The sequence below is a fragment of the Tursiops truncatus genome, chromosome 15 (genome assembly GCF_011762595.2).
Source record: "Tursiops truncatus isolate mTurTru1 chromosome 15, mTurTru1.mat.Y, whole genome shotgun sequence".
In the NCBI taxonomy this organism is placed as follows: domain Eukaryota; kingdom Metazoa; phylum Chordata; class Mammalia; order Artiodactyla; family Delphinidae; genus Tursiops; species Tursiops truncatus.
Window position 1 is genome coordinate 82,593,749 of NC_047048.1, and position 6,362 is coordinate 82,600,110.

The window sequence follows — 6,362 nt, forward strand, 5'->3', positions numbered from 1 at the left end:
AACTCACCCACTACCTCTGACCTTTGGATTCAAAGAATAATTAATGGGGCACTTTGGACGGGGCTTGGAGTGTCAAGCTTTTAATTAATACACGGGCAGCCTGCATATATTTAGCTGGGCCATTCTGCCTGGTCCATCCAATTACCCAGACTCATGATACAACTTGATTGCGTTTTCCATTACTCAGTGATCTTGCTAAATGGGTGGCCAGGCTGCAGACGGGCAGCCAGCACCGGTATTGATTAGAGGACACAGTTTATTACCCAATGGAGGCGATGCTCGGGGCCGTAAATCTTGCACAGGACGCAGCTTCTCTGCAGCCTCCAGGTGGGGATGGAATTGTGTTTGGATGAAGCATTTCAGCCATTGACCCTCCTTTCAAACTTCCCGGGCGTCCTGCCTTTTGTTTAATTGAATTGCCTTTCCGCTGCCAACTCTCCCTGTAAATACAATCAGGGACCCCTCCTGCTTTAATAGCAGAAATGGATACAGGCCATTCTTCATCTGTCCCTGGGCTCCAGAATGGTTAAGCTTGCCAGGAGCGCCTGGGGGATCCGCCACAGGAGGAAGCTGAGCCTCCTTTTATTCTCAGCAGCTTAAGGACGGGTCCTGTACCAGCCCCACCATCTCCTGCCTTGCATGGCCCTAGGGAGAAGGTGGGCTCTCACCCTTGGTGTGGGAGAAGCAGCAGTGCGTTCAGCTGGCGGCCCCAGGAACTCGCTTCTAAGGTTGTGATTGCAATCCCAAGGGGAGAAACACGCTTCCCTCCATAGAATCAAGAGTATTCTTTCATAGACCATAAGCTTCTTTAATTTATATCACCCCTTCAGAGCTGGATCAATCTGTTTTCCTAATCTGAAACAGAGTACAGCAGGGGAGAAAAGGAAAAAAAAAGAAGATGAAGCAATGTTTGGGCTGTTTCTTTCTTCTACATAAAAGCTAGTGAATGCCGGGTACATACCAAGCACTTCACATTTGTCATCTCCAGTCCTCAGACAACCTAGGAAGTTAGTGCTTGGGTCAAATTTTTTTACTTTTTGGATGAATGGAGACTTACAGAAGACTTGCAAAAATAGTATTCCTCTAGACCCTTCAGCCAGCTTTCCCTTGTGTTGACAGCAAAAAGTGTTTTTAATTAGCAATCTCTAAGAGAAAGCAGAGGCCCAGAGAGGTTAAGGAACCTGCAATAGGTCACACAGCAGTGGTGGGATATGAGCATGAATCTGGGTGCAGCTTTGCCTGTGACACCCCCAGCTGCCTGTAAGTGTGAACAACCGAAGGGCTTAAAAAGCAGGAGCAGGGGCTTGTCGTGCAACTACAGAATCCAGGAGCAGAACTGTAGGTCTCTGCAAAAGGCTACGTCTGATGCCTAAGAGCCGAAATGAAGACAGAGCTTCATTTCTATCTGAGACGCACTTTGCTTTGCAAAGGCCTGGAGGAGACTTGAATTCCTACAGGGTAGGAGGGATAACAGGCACCACACGGACCAGTGGCCAGGGTCCTCCCTCCCTTATTTGGACTTTATCTTGTTCTGTGGACCCCAAACTCTCCCCAAGGCTCTGCTTCCTGGCCACCTCGCGGGAGCCAATCAACAACTAGAACATCTAATTGGGCTTGTGTTGACACTTCTTTTGACAATCCAGTGGTACAATTAGCAACAATTAACCTTGAGAATAAATGAACCACCACAAAAGAAAAAGTTTCTCTTTTGCCAAGCACAGCAGACACCCTTTCAACAAACACCATTCTGATTTTCTGGACACTCCTAATGAGAAAAAGAGCTGCCGGTGGTTTAAATAAATAGACGGATGGGTCAAAAATAAATCCCATTAGTAAACACAGTAACGGATGCCAGGCTTGGCACTCAGCACTCCCTGTTGACTTAGTTCTCTGAATCCCCTCTAAAATCTGGTAAAATCGACACTGTTATGCCCTTAAGAAAAAAAATTTTTTGTAAAAAAATTGATTTTATTGACGTATAGTCGATTTCCAATGTTAATTTCTACTGTGCAGCAAAGTGATTCAGTTATACGTATATTTCATATTCTTTTGCAGTATGGTTTATTACAGGATATTGACTATAACTCCCTGTGCTATACATTAGGACCTTGTTGTTTATGAAAAACAACTTTTTAATTTTGAAATAGACAGGAAATTGCAAACAAAGAACAGAGAGGTCTCACGTACCCTTCACCCAGCTTGATGACATCTTATGTGACCATAGCCCAGTATCAAAAGCAGGAACATTGACACTGGTTCCGTCTGCAGCCCTTACTCAGAGATCACTGGTGTTGCATGCACCATTTGTGTGTGTGTGTGTGTGTGTGTGTGTGTGTGTGTGTGTGTGTAGTTCTATTCAGTTTTGTCACTCTGATCTCCTTTTCGTAGATGAGGAAACCAAACTGTAGAGAGGCTGAAGGGACTGGCCCAAGATGACAAGGCTTGTAAGTGGCCAAGCCAGGCAACATCAGGGTCAGATGCCTGCACACCCCACCTGCCCCTCTAGACTTTCCAGTACCCCACTCTGTGGGAACATGATTAAAATGTGGAAACTTGACTTGCGGATGAATTTAGCCCTTGAATAACCGACACAGCTGGTGGTAAAAATGTCTTCTTACCAGTTTATCTCCTCTAAAGATGATACGCGATGAGGAGAGATTTAAAAAAAAAAAAGTGTGGTACAAGTATCTTCACGTCTAGGCATGGCCTTGACGTGAGTGAACAGGTGGAGAGTTGCGGAGAAGGGGCGGTTTGACAAGGTGTCTCCAGTCTGGTGGTGTGGACAAAAGTGACCAGGGACAGCCAGGGCTGGGGGAGACCCACTGGCAAATGGAAACCCACCTCCCACGAGAGGGGGGCAGGCGAGGCCCCAACACACACACCAGAGGGAAGGTATCTGCTCACATCCAAGGAACACAAATTAATAACAAATTGCAAAACTAACGTGCCCTAGCGACTTGCCTTTGTTCTTGGAGCTGTTAGGAATTTAAAAGGTCATGGAGTTACAATAAATAATGACACCCCCCCCAAAAAAAGCTTATTTTGTGCTTGAGAGATAGGCTTTTATTTTGGAGGGGGGTGGGGGGTGTTTTAATGGCTCGGGGGGGGGGTTTGAAATCCTCTCCTTCCCTCTGGGAGGCAGTGCGAGTGGAAACTTACGGCAGGTTAAATTAAAAAAAAAATCAATGGCGTTTCAGGTGATTGTGAATTAAGGGCTATTGACTGAGGCTTAAAGGGGATTAAGGTTAAAGCCTGTGGATGATCAATGGGCCATTACTGCTGTGCTGTGCTGGAGGGAGGGGGCAGCAGGCTGCAGCCTTGGGATCAGGGGCTGCCAGAGGGGAGGGGCAGCTCTGACTGCACCCCTTTGAACATCAAAAGTATGCGATGCGTTGGCACGTGTCAGACTAGAGGAACCAGGGCTCCAGTGCGTGAGGGTAAGCGGTTTGCTGGTTCACTGGCCCCATGAAGACGCCCACGCTTGGCCCTCCCGGACCTCACCCACCAGGGAGGAAATGAGACCCACCCTCCATCCCGATCTTGCACGGACAAAGCCAGAGGTGCGGCCCCGAGGCCGCCTCCGTGCCAATCAGTCCTGGGGCTGTAATAACTACAATTTTCTGATTTGAAGGCAAAACCAAATAACCCACAGGGGTAATTTGGGCCCCGTGGGGCCCTCTTCCTGAGAAGGAGTACAGATTGATTTTTCTTTCATAAACCCAATTTTATGCGGCTCATCGTCCCCCCTCCATCATTTCTGAGCTCTTTTCTTTCTTTCTGCTCAGGACACAGTTAACAGAGGCTCAGAAAGTTTCTTGCTTCTGATTTCTCCCCTTTGCTGACAGAGCTTCACTTTTGTGCAGAGCAAAGGCCGAGAAGCCAGCAGCCCCTGGCCCGTCTTGGGAGAGTCGCTGACCCTTCAGGGTCTCAGTTCGCCTGTGTCCACCACCGAGGGGCCAGAGCCTGTAGAGGGGTCCACCTCTGCCTGAGCACCAAACTCTACAGAAACACTGACAGCCTGGCTCTGCCCGGGGGCCCTGACTCAGCATTTCCAGCGGTCAATGCCTCTCTGGCCCCCACGTCTGTTCTTTACCTAGTGAACTTTAAAGTCTAAACCGTGCCTCAGAACTCACCAGCAGCTCCCAACTCACTGAGAGTGAGACCCACAGGAGTTGGGACTGTGGCCCCAGGGTCCTCCCCCTGTTGTCTCTGCCTGCACCTGTGCCGCTCTTTCCCTCTTTATTCTGTTAAGCCATTCTGGGCTTCATTCAGTCGGTGGTTCTCTCCAAAGTGGTTCTCACCGCAGGCCTTTGCACATGCCGTTTCCTTTGCCTGGAATGCTCTGATCTGCCCGTGGCCCACCCATCATGTTCTTCAATCCTCAGCTCAGTGGTCACTTCCCCAGGTCACACCGTCTACCTTCCTATAGCATCGCCCCGTATCGTGGCCCGGAATTCTGTTCTGTTTATCTGCTCGTGTGTCTCCTGCCTCACGAGAACGTGCCCTTTCATCCTTGCATCGGCACGCCTGGCCCCTTGTCTGGCACATAGTAGGTGTTCAGAGACGTCAGCGGAGTGCATGAGTGAATGAATGCATTCTGTGATCAGACAAGTTTCGGAGGCCCTGGGACACAGCCAAAGGCTCATTACAGGCCTTTTTCAGCTGTGACATTTCGTGAGTCTGGGCTCATCTTTCTTGAGCTCATTTTACACACGAGGGAGCAGAGGTTCCCAGTAGGTTGATCGTCCTGGGAGGGTTCCCCCCGCAGCTATTAGTGGGGTCCTCAGGTAGTCCCCTCTCCACCCCGGGGGTACCCTCCGGGCGGTTTTGGGTTTGGAAAGAAGGTAGATGGTGCCACGTGGCCTCTGAGCCTGGCAAAAAGGCCCTCGGGGTCAATGGGACCACCTGGCCTTGTCAGTGACCGAGGCCCCTCACTTCCAGTGAGGAGTTGAAACTGGTACCAAGAGCTCAGTTCCGGCGAGAGGCACGCGGCTCCCAATATAGAAAGAGACAGAGTCGTTTTGAGGCCACTGACATCTGCCAGGTGCTTCCCCGGCTCTTAATCCTTCATAAAGAGCTGCCCATCAGCTCACCTCTGCGCACTGAAAACAGTGTAGGATCGCTTATCCCCTCTGGTGGGAGCCGTGCCGGGAGGGCTCCAGGCTGGAAACTGAGCCCAGCCTTCCCTCCTCCAGGCCCGGAGCGGGGTCTGGGGAGTCTGCTGGCTGGCAGAGTGTTTCCTGCAAGTCAGAGGCAGCCCATTCTACTGTAACACCTAGTTCCATCGGAGGTGGTCTGTTGTGGTATCCGTAAATCTCCCCTTCTCTTCCCCGACCGGCAGGAACAGCGGACCGAGAAAAAGGCCAGACGTGGACGCTGACACTTGGATTTATGCCCTCGCTTTCTCGCGTTCCAAGCTTTCCCTCTGTTTAGCTGCAGAGGTGGCCACGGAGCCAGGGTGTCCCCTTTTTGGGCCTAGGAGTGCTTTCTCCAAGCTTCCAGCCAGCCACAAGCTTGTCCCCTCAGCTCCAAGTGGGGAGAGGCTCATGTCAGAGGGTATTTGGGGGCAAAGCCAGAGACCCAGCCCTTCACCCGCCCCTCCCCTGCCTGCGGGAGGATGCAAACAGGAACTTCCATCAGCGCTCAACCAGCAGGCAGTGCCCAGCCTGGCGGAAGCACGCCGGCCACCCATTAGTCGTTATGGAAACTCATTACCCCGAGAGGTCATTCGGCTGAAAATATAAACAATTTCCAAAAGGTTTTAGCGAAATTCATGGGTGACAGCCATAATGGCATTATTTAGAGAGTAGGACGCACCACTTCTGGAGCCGTGGGCGAGACCTACCTCCGGTCAGGTGGGGACCTGCTCACCTGTACGTTTCTGCAGCCATCCCCTCGTCACCACAGCAGCCAGAGGCCGGGCACATGGCAGGCCCTCCTAGAAGCCTCTGAGTCCAACAGTCCAAGGGCTACTCCACTGCTCTCAGCCAGGGCTCAGTAGGGAGAGAAAAGAGATGAGGCCGTGGTACCCTCCGGACTCCCCAGCAGATACCTCCTGCAAAGCGGTACAGAAAAGCATCACCTGTAATGAATGACGGTACTATATGACAATAATAATAGCTAGGTGCCAATAAGGTAGCGTTCAGTGTGATTATCGTTGCAGTATCGTGTTGTTTAATTGCGTTATTAATGATCAATTGCTATTGACCTTAATTACTAATAGTAACACAGGGTACCAGTGTGTGCCACGAGTGTTTTGGGAGCTCTAATCCTCATCACAACCTTGCAAGGCAGGCACTGTTATCATCCTCATTGTACAGATGGGCTAACGGTTATGCCCTCTAACCTTTCACTGCATTAAA

At 50.5% G+C, this 6,362-nt stretch overlaps 1 long non-coding RNA gene across 1 annotated transcript; it reads right to left on the reverse strand.

Moving 5' to 3' along the window:
* Positions 1-370: 370 nt before the first annotated feature.
* Positions 371-6,008, reverse strand: LOC141276621 (uncharacterized). The gene is made up of 3 exons (XR_012326519.1): positions 5,872-6,008; positions 669-855; positions 371-440 (listed from the first exon to the last, which is right to left on the reverse strand). It is a non-coding gene; the product is annotated as an uncharacterized lncRNA (long non-coding RNA).
* Positions 6,009-6,362: the final 354 nt, after the last annotated feature.